Source organism: Loxodonta africana, chromosome 7, assembly GCF_030014295.1.
Source record: "Loxodonta africana isolate mLoxAfr1 chromosome 7, mLoxAfr1.hap2, whole genome shotgun sequence".
NCBI lineage: Eukaryota > Metazoa > Chordata > Mammalia > Proboscidea > Elephantidae > Loxodonta > Loxodonta africana.
In genome coordinates, this window is record NC_087348.1 from 78,077,602 (window position 1) to 78,093,960 (window position 16,359).

The window sequence follows — 16,359 nt, forward strand, 5'->3', positions numbered from 1 at the left end:
TGACATCTCCGACCAGCGCCTGATCTCTAAAATCTACATAATTCTGTCAAAACTCAACCACAAAAAGACAAACAACCCAATCAAAAAGTGGGCAAAGGATATGAACACACATTTCACTAAAGAAGATATTCAGGCAGCCAATAGATACATGAGAAAATGCTCTCGATCATTAGTCATTAGAGAAATGCAAATTAAAACTATGATGAGATTCCATCTCACACCAACAAGGCTGGCATTAATCCAAAAAACACAAAACAATAAATGTTGGAGAGGCTGCGGAGAGATTGGAACTCTTATACACTGCTGGTGGGAATGTAAAATGGTACAACCACTTTGGAAATCTATCTGGCATTATCTTAAACAGTTAGAAATAGAACTACCATACAACCCAGAAATCCCACTCCTGGGAATATACCCTAGAGATACAAGAGCCTTCACACAAACAGATATATGCACACCCATGTTTATTGCAGCTCTGTTTACAATAGCAAAAATCTGGAAGCAACCAAGGTGTCCATCAACGGATGAATGGGTAAATAAATTGTGGTATATTCACACAATGGAATACTACACATCGATAAAGAACAGTGACGAATCTGTGAAACATTTCATAACATGGAGGAACCCGGAAGGCATTATGCTGAGCGAAATGAGTCAGAGGCAAAAGGACAAATATTGTATAAGACCACTATTATAAGATCTTGAGAAATAGTAAACCTGAGAAGAACACATACTTTTGTGGTTATGAGGGGGGAGGGAGGGAGGGTGGGAGAGGGTTTTTTATTGATTAATCAGTAGATAAGAACTGCTTTAGGTGAAGGGAAAGACAACACTCAATACATGGAAGGTCAGCTCAATTGGACTGGACCAAAAGCAAAGAAGTTTCCGGGATAAAATGAATGCTGCAAAGGTCAGCGGAGCAGGGGCGGGGGTCTGGGGAACATGGTTTGCGGGGACTTCTAAGTCAATTGGGAAAATAATTCTATTATGAAAACATTCTGCATCCCACTTTGAAATGTGGCGTCTGGGGTCTCAAATGCTAACAAGCGGCCATCTAAGATACGTCAATTGGTCTCAACCCACCTGGAGCAAAGGAAAATGAAGAACACCAAGGCCACACGACAACTAAGAGCCCAAGAGACAGAAAGGGCCACATGAACCAGAGACCTACATCATCCTGAGACCAGAAGAACTAGTTGGTGCCCGGCCACAATCGATGACTGCCCTGACAGGGAGCACAGCAGAGGACCCCTGAGGGAGCAGGAGATCAGTGGGATGCAGACCCCAAATTCTCATAAAAAGACCAAACTTAATGGTCTGACTGAGACTGGAGGAATCCCGGCGGCCATGGTCCCCAGACCTTCTGTTGGCATAGGACAGGAACCATCCCCGAAGACAACTCATCAGACATGAAAGGGACTGGTCAGCGGGTGGGAGAGAGACGCTGATGAAGAGTGAGATAACTATATCAGGTGGACACTTGAGATTGTGTTGGCAACTCTTGTCTGGAGGGGGGATGGGAGGATAGAGAGAGAGGGAAGCCGGCAAAATTCTCACGAAAGGAGAGACTGAAAGGGCTGACTCAAGAGGGGGAGAGCAAGTGGGAGTACGGAGTAAGATGTATGTAAACTTGTATGTGACAGTCTAATTGGATTTGTAAACGTTCACTTGAAGCTTAATAAAAGTTAATAAAAAAATAAAAAATAAACACTCAAAACAGGGAATCATTGATGTCATTATGTAAAAGATGACAATAATCAATAAAGAGGGACTAAATAAAGTAGGCATAGATCTTCCATATGGAGAGGAAATCAAGGTGATATAGGGAGATACAAGTTAGGTTTTTACTTAGAAAAATAGGGGTAAATATTAAGGTAACCACAAAGAGAACTAACAATCCCTTACTTCAAAATAAAAACCAGGATAAACATAAGGACTCAGCAAAAACAAATTCAACTACAATGAAAAAGAGGAACACACAATTTACAAAGAAAAACTTCTCAGCAGAAAAAGTAACTGGAAAACTGAAATTGTAAGCAACACACAAAACAGGCGTCAAAATGACAGCACTAAAGTTATACCTATCTAACATTACGCTGAATGTAAATGGACTAAATGCACCAATACAGAGACAGAGAGTTGCAGATTGGATAAAAACACATAATCCAGCTATATGGTGCCTAAAAGAGACACTCCTTAGAATTAGAGACAGAAACAAACTAAAACTCAAAAATACATCAAGCAAACAACAATCAAAAAAGAGCAGAAGTAGCAATATTTATTTTTGACAAAAAAGACTTTAAAGTTAAATCCACCACAAAGAATAAAGAAGAACACTATATAATGATTGAAGGGACAATTTACCAGGAAGACATAACCATATTAAATATTTAGGCACCCAGTGACAGGGCTGCAAGATACATAAAACAAACTCTAACAGCACTGAAAAGTGATATAACACCTCCACAATTATAGTAGGAGACTTCAACACACCACTTTCAGCGAAGGACAGGACATTGAAAAAAAAGCTCAATAAAGACACGGAAGATCTAAATGCCACAATCAACCAACATGACCTCACAAACATACACAGAACATTCCACCCAACAGCTGCAAATATACTTTCTTTTCTAGTGCACATGGAACATTCTCTAGAATAGATCACAAATTAGGTCATAAAGCAAGCCTTTGCAGAATCTAAAACACTGAAATATCACAAAGCATCTTCTCAGACCAGAAGGCCATAAAAGCAGAAATCAATAACAGGAAAATCAGGGAAGAGAAATCAAATACTTGGAAAATGAACAACATCCTGCTCAAAAAAGACTGGGTTATGGAAGACATTAAGGAGGGAATAAAGAAATTCATAGAATCCAATGAGAATGAAAAAACTTCCTATCAGAACATTTCAGACACAGCAAAAGCAGTGCTCAGAGGTCAATTTATATCAATAAATGCACATGTACAAAAAAAAAGAAAGGGCCAAAACCAAAGAAATGTCCCTACAAGTTCAACAAATACACAGAGAGCAACAAAAGAAACCGTCAGGCACGGGAAGAAAACAAATAATAAAAATTACAGCAGAATTAAATGAATTAGATAACAGAAAAACAACCGAAAGAGTTAACAAGACCGAAAGCTTGTTCTCTGAAAAAAATGAAAAAAATTGATAAACCATTGGATAAACTGACAAAAGAAAAACAGGAAAGGAAACAAATAACCCAAATAAGAAATGAGATGGACCATATCAAAACAGACCCAACTGAAATTAAAAGAATCATATCAGATTACTATGAAAAATTGTACTCTAACAAGCTTGAAAACTTAGAAGACACGGATAAATTCCTAGAAACACACTACCTACCTAAACTAACACAAACAGAGGTAGAACAACTAAATAGACCCATAACAAAAGAAAGATTGAAAAGGTAAGCAAAAAACTCCCAACAAAAAAAGCCCTGGCCAGGATGGCTTCACTGCAGAGTTCTATCAAACTTTCAGAGAAGAGTTAACACCACCACTACTAAAGGTATCTCAAAGCATAGAAAAGGATGGAAGAGTCCCTAATTCATTCTATGGATCTGGCATATCCCTGATACCAAAGCCAGGTAAAGACATTACAAAAAAAGAAAATTGCAGACCTATATCCCTCATGAACATAGATGCAAAAATCCTCAACAAAATTCTAGCCAATAGAATTCAACAGCATATCAACAAAATAATTCACTACGACCAAGTGGGATTTATACCAGGTAAGCTTTTAGGCAGGGATGGTTCAACATTAGAAAAACAATTAATGTAATCCACCACATAAATAAACAAAAGGACCACAAGATTTTATCAACTGATGCAGAAAAGGCATTTGACAAAGTTCAACACACATTCATGATAAAAACTTTCAGCAAAATAGGAATAGAAGGAAAATTCCTCAGCATAATAAAAGGCATTTATACAAAGCCAATAGCCAACATCTTCCTAAATGGAGAGATCCTGAAATTATTCCCCTTGAGAGTGGGAACCAGAAATGGACACCCCTTATCACCGCCTTTATTTGACATTGTGCTGGAGGTCCTAGCCAGAGCAATTAGGCTAGATAAAGAGATAAGGGGCATCCAGGTTGGTAAGGAAGAAGTAAAAGTATTTCTATTTGCAGATGACATGATTTTATACACAGAAAACCCTAAGGAATCCTCAAATAAACTACTGAAACTAATTGAAGAGTTCAGCAGAGTATTGGGATACAAGATAAACATACAAAAATCACTTTTATTCCTCTACACCAACAAAAAGAATATCGAAAAGGAAACCACCAAATCAATACCATTTACAGTAGCCCCCAGAAGATAAAATACTTTGGAATAAATCTTACTAGAAACATAAAAGAGCTATACAAAGGGAACTACAAGGTACTTCTGCAAGAAACCAAAAGAGACCTACATAAATGGAAAAATATACCTTGCTCATGGATAGGAAGACTTGACATTGTAAGAAAGTCTCTTCTACCAAAAGCAATCTATAGATACAATACAATTCTCATACAAATTCCAATGCCTTTTTTTAATGAGATGGAGAAACAAATCACCACCTTCATATGGAAGGGAAAGAGAACCCGGATAAGAAAAGCATTACTGCAAAAGAGGAACAAAGTGGAAGGCCTCACTCTACCTGATTTTAGAACCTATTATACAACCACAGTAGTCCAAACAGCCCAGTACTGGTACAACAACAGACACATAAACCAATGGAGCAGAGCTGAGAATCCATACATAAATCTATCCACATGGACAGCTGATATTTCACAGAGACCCAAAAGCAGTTAATTGAGGAAAAGACAGCCTTTTTAACAAATGGTGCTGGCATAACTGCATATTCACCTGCAAAAAAATGTAGCAAGATCCATACCTCATGCCATGCACAAATATTAACTCAAAATGGATCAAAGACCTAAACATAAAGTCTAAAACGATAACAATCATGGAAGAAGAAATAGGGACAAAGTTAGGAGTCCTAATACATGGTGTAAACAGAACACAAAACATTACTAAAAATGCAGAAGAGAAACCAGGTAACTGGGAGCTCCTAAAAATCATACACCTATGCTCATCCAAAGACTTCACCAAGAGAGTGAAAAGACTACCTACAGACTGGGAAAAAAGTTTTTAGTTATGACATTTCCAATCAGCGCCTGATATCAAAAATCTACGTGATTCTGCTAAAAATCAACCACAAAAAGACAAATGACGCAATTTAAAAATGGGCAAAGGATATGAACAGGCACTTCACTAAAAAAGACATTCAGGCAGCTAACAGATATGTGAGGAAATGCTCACGATCATTACCCATTAAAAAAAAAGAGAAATGCAAATCAAAACTACAATGAGATTCCATCTCACTCCAACAAGGCTGGCATTAATCCAAAAAACACAAAATAATAAATGTTGGAGAGGTTGTAGAGAGACTGAAACAATTATACACTGCTAATGGGAATAAAAATGGTACAACCGCTTTGGAAACTGATTTGGCGCTTCCTTAAAAAGCTAGAAATAGAACTACCATACGATCTAGCAATTCCACTTCTTGGAATATATTCTAGAGAAATAAGAGCCTTTACACAAACAGATATATGCACACCCGTGTTCTCTGCAGCACTGTTTACAATAGCAAAAAGCTGGAAGTAACCAAGGTGCCCATCAATGGATGAATAGATAAATAAACTATGGTATATTCACACAGTGGAATACTACACATCGATAAAGAAGAGTGTTGAATCCATGAAACATTTCATAACATGGAGAAATCTGGAAGACATTATGCTGAGTGAAATTAGTCAATTGCTAAAGGACAAATATTGTATAAGGCCACTATTATAAGAACTGGAGAAATAGTTTTAAACAGAGAAGAAAATATTCTTGGTTACGAAAAGGGGGAGAGGAAGAGGGTTATTCACTAATTAGATAGTAGGTAAGTTTTATTTTAGGTGAGGGGAAAGACAACACACAATACAGGAGACGTCAGTACAACTGGACTAAACCAAAAGCAAAGCAGTTTCCTGAATAAACTGAAAGCTCAAAGGCCAGTGTAGCAGGGGCAGGGGTTTGAGGACCATGGTTTCAAGGGACATCTAAGTCAATTGGCATAATAAAATCTATTTAGAAAACATTCTGCATCCCACTTTGAAGAGTGGCATCTGGGCTCTTAAACACTAGCAAGCAGCCATCTAAGATGCATCAGTTGGTCTCAACCCCCCTGGGTCAAGGAAGAATGAGGAACACCAAAGACACAAGGTAATTATGAGCCAATGAGACAGAAAGGACCACGTAAAGGAGAGACTACATCAGCCTGAGACCAGAAGAACTAAATGCTGCCCAGCCACAACTAATGACTGCCCTGACAGGGAACTCAACAGAGAAGCCCTGAGGGAGCAGGAGAGCAGTGGGATGCAGACCCAAATTCTCTTAAAAAGACCAGACTTAATGGTCAGACTGGGACTGGGACTGGAGGGACCCTGGAGACAATGGTCCCCAGACCTTCTGTCAGCTCAGGACAGGAGCCATTCCCAAATCTAACTCTTCAGACAGGGATTGGATTGGAATAGGGGATGGAAAATGATACTGGTGAAGCACAAGCTTCTTGGATCAAGCGGTCACATGAGACTATGTTGGCATCTCCCGTCTGGAGCGGGGATGAGAGGGAAGAAGGGGCCAGGAGCTACCCGAATGGACAGGAGGAGAGAGAGTGGAGGGAAGAACTGTGCGGTCTCATTGGAGGTAGCGCAATTAGGAGAGTATGGCAAGGTGTACATAAATTTTATATGAGAGACTGACCTGATCTGTAAACTTTTACTTAAGGCACATTAAAAATTAATTAAAAAAAATTTTGAACTGTTGTATATCAAAGAATATTATCAGCAAAGTAAACAGACAACACAGTCTGGGATATTGTTTTTTGGGAACCATATATCAGATACGGGTTAATACCCAGGATATATAAATACCCACTACATTTTAACAAGAAAAAGACAACACAGCCCTGTCAAAAAACTGGGCAAATGATTTGAATAAACATTTCACCAAAGATTTACAAATGGCCAAAAAACACATGAAAAGATTCTCAAACTCACTGGCCATTAAAAGAAACAAAAACAAAAACTGTTGCTGTTGAGTAGATTCCGACTCATGACCGACCACCCCATGTGTTACAGAGTACAGCTGCTCCATAGGGTTTCTTGGCTGTAATCCTATAATCCACACGCTTAGAACTGATGACAATCTAGGTCATTTTTACGCTCATTGATCATCATAGGTAATGATATTAAAATCTACATTTTCTATTTTATAAAGTATAATCATTTTCTTTGTTAGATAGATGACTCGTAAATCTGTCTTTGTTCCTTCTTCTTTCTTCATGCTGAAGTATAATTTTCAAAATTTTAAAGTATGACTTCTGCAAATAGAACCAAACCACTGCCACTGAGTTGGTTCTGACTTATAGAATAGAGACATTATAGGACAGAATAGTCCTGCCCCATAGGGTTTCCAAGGCTGTAAATCTTTACAGAAGCAAGCTGCCACATCTTTCTCGCCTGGAGTGATGATATATTTACTAAATTATCAATGAGGGAAATCGTAAGATGATAAAGTGGATTTAAAAAGCATGTGAGGAACAGGGGTTTACATATTTCATTACAAATGTAATTTTAGAATGTTAGAAAAGATTTTATCAGGTTAAATACCAAGTTGGTTGAGGCCCCAGAGAGCAATAAATTGCAACTGTTGTTATAGATTTGTATATTTTACCCTTGAGAAGTTATTTGCAGCTCTACAAGACACAAGACCAGAAACTACCACATAACACCAGGAGTTTGTGTCTCTAATTAATAGTAAATAACAAATTCAAGTAATTGTGTATTCTAAAAATTATATAATCCTTGCGTCAGCCTATCCAGTAATGCAGTAGACACAAAGATGTGCTGCCCAGGTCTTCCTCGGAGTCTTCCTGGGAGTCTCTAGGGAAATTACTCAAGGATTACCTCAGGCTTTCATTTACTCTGCTGAGGTCTGGGAGTGAAGATGAAAGGAGAAGCAAGTAGCTATTGGGGAAAGAAAAATTTGCAGCCCAGCTCTTGGGAGTGCGGCCAATCTACAGCCTCCAGCTCTCAGCAACTTCAGGGTCTGTCTTAGTTGCAGAGAGCATTTGCCCCCAGTTCTCACTCTTCTGGGGCAGCCAGTATCCATGACTGAGCTAGGGAGGGTCCACTCTGTTTGGCCTGATGTCGGATGACTCTGGCTGGCAATTCTCACTCCAGAGATTTCTGCTGGGCTGGACAAGCTTTGTTGAGCTTGTATCAAATTCTGTTTTCCCCCGTCCAGTGCTGCTTCCTCCCCTTTCCTTTTATAGAAATTGGTTCCTGATAAACATCCCACAGAAACTCCAAACTCTACTTCAGCATGCCTTCTGGCTAGTCAACCCGTAATCGACAATGTTGTGATATGACATATGAGGGCTAAAATGACTGGCCTGGATAGTGGAGCTCAGGAGTTCCAGCAGGATTGACGATTGTGGAAAATACTTATTGAGAGCTTATTTATCCCAGGCACTGTTGTAAGCACTTTACGTATATGAACTAACTTAACATTCACAACTCTATGAGGGATGTACTTTTCAAACTCCTTTTTACTGAAGGTTCAAGTAACACACCCAGGTCTCACAGACAGTAGCAGTGGTAGAGCTGCAAATAAAACCCGGACAGTCTGATTCCAGACTCATGATTGTGCTCAAGAATCAGTCTCAATTCTAGTCAATCTGCTAGGCAGACATAGCACTTTTGTTCAGTGGTAGTAATTGAAATGGAAAGAAGTAAAAAGAGGTTGATGCAATAGAATACTTTTCCTGCAAGGTATGACAGAGGGCCAGGTAGCACCTGGGGTTTCCATACTTTATAACGTACTCCCATACCAAGAAAGAAGGTGCACCAATTTTAAATGACAAAAATCCAGGACTTTAATCAGCAAGTAGGTAAAAATTTAGTAAAATACATACATGTATAACAGAATGAAAGGAAAAATTTATAGGAGATTTTTTCCTCTTTCTAAATTTCTGAATTTTCTCAGTTTTTATAATGAACTTTATTGAGTTTGATAGACTAGCTTAAGTTTTTACATTTTGGATTGAAAAATTTGAAATTATTTCTGAAAAGAATGAAAGTATTTCTGAGTTTTCACTTAGCAGTATTCTTAACAATAATGGCACCTAGAGCAGCCAAGGTATTTTGGAACTTCTTAATTCAACGGATTTAAGTTCCCAGCTTTTGTTATAAATCTTCCCACAGTGATAAATCAAGTGATAACAATAAAGCATGTTGAGCAAGCTAGAAAGTGAATTTTATATTTTATCCCTCCTTTAAGGTTTTTTTTTTTTAAGGTGGAAATGTGTGTGTGTGTGTGTGTGTGTATACTCACCTCAAGAATATGAGCGCTTTGAAATTGTTTTGATGTTTCAAAACACATCTGTATTTACATGTAAATCACTTTTTCTTTCATTCAAACAATATACACAACACATATTCCTCACTGTTACTGTATCTCTATCACTTCAAGTCTGAATATTTTTACACTCTATTTTAATCATTTCTCTATTTCTATTTTATTTTAGTCAGAGTAAATGTCTTATTTCAAAAAGACTCTATGAAAGTTTCCAAGTAGAAATTTCAGGTTCCACTTCTTTAGCCTCTTCCACTTTCTCAATGTGGGCATTTGTCTTTATTTATGTAATCGATATGAGCATCTCCTAAAGTCTGGAATACAAACGCAGACATGCATCTATTATTCTTTCCTACTAATTGTTCAAGCATCTATCTACTTCATAAACAGAAAGTTGAACATATTTTTAAGGCTTCTTTTCTCTATCATTTGTCAAAGGTCCAGGACAAAGGGCAGCACTCTTCCTTTGGTTTTAAGAGGCTACTGGAGTTTGGTCAGTCCAAATCTACTATTGTTTCTCAGTGCTACATTATGTTGAATTTTAAACTTTATCTTCAACTATGTCTACTCAGTAATTGTGTCAGGATAATGCCCTACCACAGAGTGACTCTAAGACACCTACTCAATGTTTTTATTTTTCTAGTCACTTTTATAACATGAGCTTCCAAGGAGAGGATGATATGTCCCAAGCAAGTGCAGCTCAAGCTCTCTATGTTCACAAGATACAAAGCAGAAAAAAAAAAAAGGAAATTTTATAGAGTACATGCATCATCTCAGAGAGTGTATCATATTAAAGGTGGATTGAACTGATTACATTTACAATTCTTTCATCCTACTATGGTGGCCTCGTCTCTGGATGGCACAATTGGTTATGAACTTGACTACTAATGGAAAATTTGGTGCTTCAAACCCACCCAGAGATGCTTTAGAAGTAAGATCTGGTGATCTGCTTCTGAAAGGTCATAGCTCTGCAAATCCTATGGAGCACAGCTCTACTCTGCACACATAGGGTCACCAAGAGTTTGAATCGACTTGACAACAACTGGTAATGTTGGCCTTATGTGAATACATGCTTCATAGCACAAATCCTCTGATTTGGAGAAAGAATGGAGAAAGGCAAGCCATGAGCCTGTCCTAGAATGTGGAGGGTATCTGCAACATTTTTTATTTTCCCAGGGCCCTCCTCAGGGCCCCCATGACTTCCTATTCCTCAGGCTGTAGATGAGAGGGTTCAGGGCTGGGGTGACAATTGTGTAGAAAACAGAGATGATGTCCTGCTTGCGGCTGTGGAAAGAACTGGGCAAGACATACATGAATGTGGCAGTTCCATAGAACATCCCAACCACAGTAAGGTGGGAAGAGCATATGACAAGGGCTTTCTGTCTTCCCTCATTTGAGGACATGTGGAACACGGTAAATAAGATTAATACGTATGAGGCAACAATGACAGAGAAGGGAAGTAATAGGTAATTCACACCTCTCACATACACCATAAGCTCATATCTGGAAGTATCAGCACAGGTCAACTTCAGCAGAGGTGGTATCTCACAGAGCAGGTGCCTGATTTCCCGGGACATGCAGAAGGGAAGTGCATGGTGTACAAGGTGTGTCCTAGAGAACTCAGGGATGCCAGGATCCTGATATTGACCACCATGAGCCAGATAACCCTTGGCTTCATGAGGACCATGTAGTTCAGAGGATGGCAAATGGCCACATACCTGTCATAGGCCATCAATGCTAGTAGGAGGTCCTCTGTACTACCCAATGTTAATGCTAAGAACATCTGAAGGGCACAGCCTCCAAAGGAGATGGTGTTTTCTTGGTGCAGAAAATCCACAAGGGCCTTGGGAGTAACAACAGATGTGAAGAGAAGGTCGGTGAGGGAGAGCTGACTGAGCAGGAGGTACATGGGCACATGGAGTCGCACATCCATTGTGATGGCCAGGAGTAACAGGCCATTGCTAGTCAGGGCCAACATGTAAAGGACTGCATTTATGGCACAGAGCAGCTCAGGAGACCCACTGTCATTCGGATTGCCCATCAAGATGAAGCTACTTCCCAAGGAGGAGTTCCAGAGCTCCATTCTGTGTTTTGTTTTGTTTTAATTTGTCTATACCTTGATGGATTCTCAATGAAAGCTTTCCTATGGTCTGCACCCTTGCTTTGTATTGTTCCAGGTCGCTGAGGGATGAACAATAGAAATTGCATGGAATGAAATTATTTCCTCTTGGCAGCTAAGCTTGCTCTTCTTATTTTTGAATTTTTCAATTAAATTATGAAAAAACACCAGATAAGTGGGGAACAGGTATATTGTTAATAGCAAATTATTTAGAAATGTCTTTTAATAAGGTATCCAAGAGAATAAGCACAAACAAGCATCTTTGTCAATAGGTAAATTTTTCTGTCTTTATATTAACAAAGTGTACTGGGTGTTTGTTTAAAATCCAGGTGGCTTTCTGCTTAAAACATACTTGGGATTGCAGTTCAAAAATTATTTTAAAAGTGTTATTTATAGTGCAGCTCTTTGACATCTTCCCTTGCTGTTATGTATGTCTTTATTCGCATGGCTCGTTTTTGTTGAAAGCTTCTTCAAGATAGGAGCCTATTGGCTCCTGGACCACTTGTTCTGTTGTAATCTCCTTGTATTCTTGATGAGCCGCTATTCTGCTGGAGGGAAAGTAAATTCTGGGTGCCCTGAATAGTATGATGTATATGTTTTGGAGGTAAATCTGTAGGAACAGTACAAAAGGTGTTTGCCTATTTACAGATAATGATAATATGTTTGTTAGGAAGGAGACATGGGAAAGACGAGAGGAGAATTTTGCAAAACCATGGCTAAGTGTGTATGATAAAAGGAGTTAGCTACAAAAGGGAAAAGGTAACCCAAAGCTACCCTGTCACCTGAGAATCACAGTAAGATTCTGAACACGGAAAGCAGATACCTCTATCTCACAAATGTAAGCAATACCAGGAAGGATACTGGTCATGCTGAATCATGAATTCATGTGATAGTACTGGGAGAGTGGAGTTGAGGGTGAAAAGGAAGAGGAGTTGTGAATTTTGTGGGGCAGCATTTACTTAGCTGGCTCTTTGTGAATGAAGATTTTTCATAGTTGGACAGGGAGCTTAGGAAATATTTTGGAGAAGAAGAGAATTCTTCGTCTGTCCTTTGTATCATCTGCACCTATTCTTCCAATATTTTGTTTATGTCACCACCCTGGCCACCTCAGAGTTGGAACATTTAATTTTTAGGATCATAAACTCCTGAAGTTGGAAAGGCCATCTGATCCAGCTGCTCCTTCGTTCATTCAATAAATGCTTTCCAAGGACCTACCTGGTCTAGGGTTACTTCACAGATGTGAAAAATTCATGATACAAACAACTACATACCTCTGATCGTGATTATTGATGTATAAAGAACAATATAAGAAAATAAGAGTCCATATAACTGAAGTGTGAGGAAAGGATTCTGCAAATAAGTGACAAAAAACTACAGACTAGGATGAATAGAAGGTAGCTAAGTAAAGAAGGGATCAGGGTAGTGCTGACAAAGGGATGCATGAAGGTCAGAGTATCTGAAACTTACTGCAAGAATCTTCTCCCCACACTTTTGCCACAGTGAAGTCTAGGAAAGAAACCATAAAAATGGCCTCTTTAAAACTGTGTCTCATCACTCCTTAGGGTCTGAGATCTTGCTTCACAAAACCGAAACATTGACTGCCAGCCTGTCTTTCCCTATTAAAAAAATATTGCCAACCACAAAAAGACAAGTTCGAAGATGATTCTTAGCTCAGTGTCCTGTAAATGTTAAACTTAAGATAATTATTTTCAATAAAAAGATGGATGGATGGATCAAGGAAAGAAGGAAAATAATTAGCTAAGCACATTCCACTAGATTTCTGCCCCAAGAGTTTGGATGTGATTTCAAACAGCAAAACATGCAGTGCTTAGGTAAGTTAGTACAGTCAGGAGTCATGATCTTAATGCACTTCCTTCTTTCCTCTGATCTAAGTTCCCTGCTTTCCCTCCTTTTCTGTTCTCTGGTTCCTCTTCCCTAGGGCTATCTTAAAAGCAGGGTGAATGAACACACACAGGGATCACAGTTCTTGTTCTCACAGAGGAAGAGCCCCCTTTCTGGAAAGTGGCTGGTGGTGAATGGGGACCTAAAACCAAGAGCAGTTATCAGAGACCATGATTAACAGAGAGACATTGCTGATCGTCACAAGAAATGGTCAGATAGTAAGAACATGGAACATGGAACTAAGAAGTTGAAAATATTTGTATAAGTTGTTTTTCTATATCATTGCCCAATAAAAATTTCATTGACTTCAATTGACTTTTTCTGTGGCTATAGGACTTTAGCATCAACTAGGCACTTCAACTGATTCTAGATGGTCCGCTTTGGAGTGCTACCCATTTTAGGGCACAGACTATTAGAAGCCAGAACAACCCAGATGTACTAAAGGTTATGTGCTGAGCCTTTTTTCCAGAGGGCAGCATCAGGAAGTAGAGAAACCCAAGTCCACACTTTCTCCATGTACAAGGTGCCTGGAAAGGAGTGGGTAAACTATAAAGCCCAAAGCACCAGAGAACTGGAGAAACAGAGTAGTGTAAAGTGCCGACCCTCTTTCTCAGCACTTCCAGACTCCACATAGTTCTTGAAACAAAGAAAGAGCCCTTACCTCAAGTGGGAAGAGGTACAGCTGCCTGACCAACTGATGGCCCTGAGGTTCACATAAGGCTGAAAGATATTCAAGAAGGTGAAGAAAGGAGAGGTGCTTCTTCTGGAAGGGTGGGATGTAGGTGTGTGTATGACTGTGTCTGAGATCAGAAGTCAAAAATTCCTCCATTTTACTAGGAGTACAAGTCCTTCCTGGGGATGGAGGTGGATGCAAACAGGAAGCTGAGAGAACCTAGGGATCCAGTGGAGAGAGGGAGCTGTCCTTCCCCTACCTTGTCTCATCCAACTTTCCTTGTTGAGAGAGTCCTCACCAACCTGTAGCGACTCCAGCTCAGTTCTTTAGTCCAGGTATTCACATTTTCATGTGTTTCTATCCTGCTTTGTATCCATGATAAAAACTGGGTGCAGGAGAAATTTGGGGGAAAAATAAAGGAGAAGCTGCCAGATGGAGACCCTGTAGTACCCAGCCTCGCATTCTTGGGGTAGCAGAGAGCCAGGCAGGAGTCACAGTTTTATCACCTCAGCTGAAATGACCTCCCCTGAACATACTGCTCCAAGAAACAGCGTTTTAATGAGCCCCCTGGACATGTTCCCTAGCCTGCCACTCCTGCAAACTTCACCCACTAAATGAGCTCTGAGGCTTTAGGACTTGTTTTGCCTCATATGGACTTGATGAGGCTGTTTCTAAATCCCCAACTAAATACACAGTGTCAGTAACTAACCTAAGAAGTCTCTGGCCAGTCCTCTGTCCAAATTATAAAGTATGCCTCATGGGTTCTGCAGAATGCTGCTGCTGGATCCTCTTTGGGCCTCTGCTCTGGGATATTACAAATGAAGGAATTGGGCTCTAGTTTTTCTGTAAATATCAGGTCTTCCTTCATTGAGTGTGAATTAGCATCCAAGCATTGATTTATTGGACCTTCTTATACTTTTCGGAGGCACAGCGGTTAAGAACTCGGCTACTGACCAAAAGGTCATCAGTTCGGATCCACGAGCTGCTCCCCTGAAGCCCTATGGGGCAATTCTACTCTGTCCTATAGGGTTGCAGTGAGTTGAAATCAACTCTAAGACGAAGAGTTTCTATGTTTGTTTGCTAATAGCACTCTTCCTAAGAGCTACTTTGCCAATTTTTTTTAACACATACCAAAAAAAAAAAAAAATTAGCATAGCACGCTTAGGAAAAAGACCTTCAGGAGGAGGGTGATGTTGGCAAACAAACTTATAATTATCATTATTGGTGACTGTTGAAGCTAGGTATTGAGATGTCAGACAGTAGCATTGTTAGGGGGTGTGCAGACCCCACAAGGTGAAAGTGGGTGACACCAAAATGACTGCCTATAAAATTTTAATGTAGTGTTTCAGCAGAAATTTATTAGTTTTTATAAAAATATTCTTGTAGTTATCTATAACAACAAAAACTTTTTTTTTGCAATCCCAGCTTATATGTATCATTGTACCCACAAGACTAAAACTCTAGGCTAATTTACTTTTTTAATGTTCTAATTCAAGCAGGATTCAGAAGAGGACGTGGAACAATGGATATCATTGCTGATGTCAGATGAAATTTGGCTGAAGCAGAGAATACCAAAAAGATGTTTACCTGTGTTTTATTGACTATGCAGACATTCAACTGTGTGGATCATAACAGCCTGTGGATTACATTGCGAAGAATGGGAATTCCAGAACACTATCTGTGCTCACGCGGAACCTGTACACAGGCCAAGAGGCAGTCCTTTGAACAGTAAACAAGGGGATTCTTTGTGTTTTAAAATGAGGAAAGATGTGCGTCAGGGTTTCACCACATTTATTCAATCTGTATGCTGAGCAAATAATCAGAGAAGCTGGACTATATGAAGAAGAACACAGCATCAGGATTGGAGGAAGGCTCATTAACAACCTGTGATAAGCAGATGATTCAACCTTGCTTGCTGAAAGTGAAGAGGATTTGAAGAACTTATTGATGAAGATCAAAGACCACAGCCTTTCCTATGGATTACGCCTCAACATAAAGAAAACAAAAATTCTCACAACTGAACCAATAAGCAACATCATAATAAACAGAGAAAAGACTGAAGTTGTCAAGGATTTCATTTAAGTTGGATCCACAGTCAATGCCCATGGAAGTAGCAGTCAAGAAATCAAACCACACATTGCATTGGGCAAATCTGGTATAAAAGGCCTCTTTAAAGTGTTATAATG

At 39.3% G+C, this 16,359-nt stretch overlaps 1 pseudogene; it reads right to left on the reverse strand.

The window, feature by feature from the left end:
* Positions 1–10,643: 10,643 nt before the first annotated feature.
* Positions 10,644–11,562, reverse strand: LOC100663980 (olfactory receptor 2AG2-like; annotated as a pseudogene).
* Positions 11,563–16,359: the final 4,797 nt, after the last annotated feature.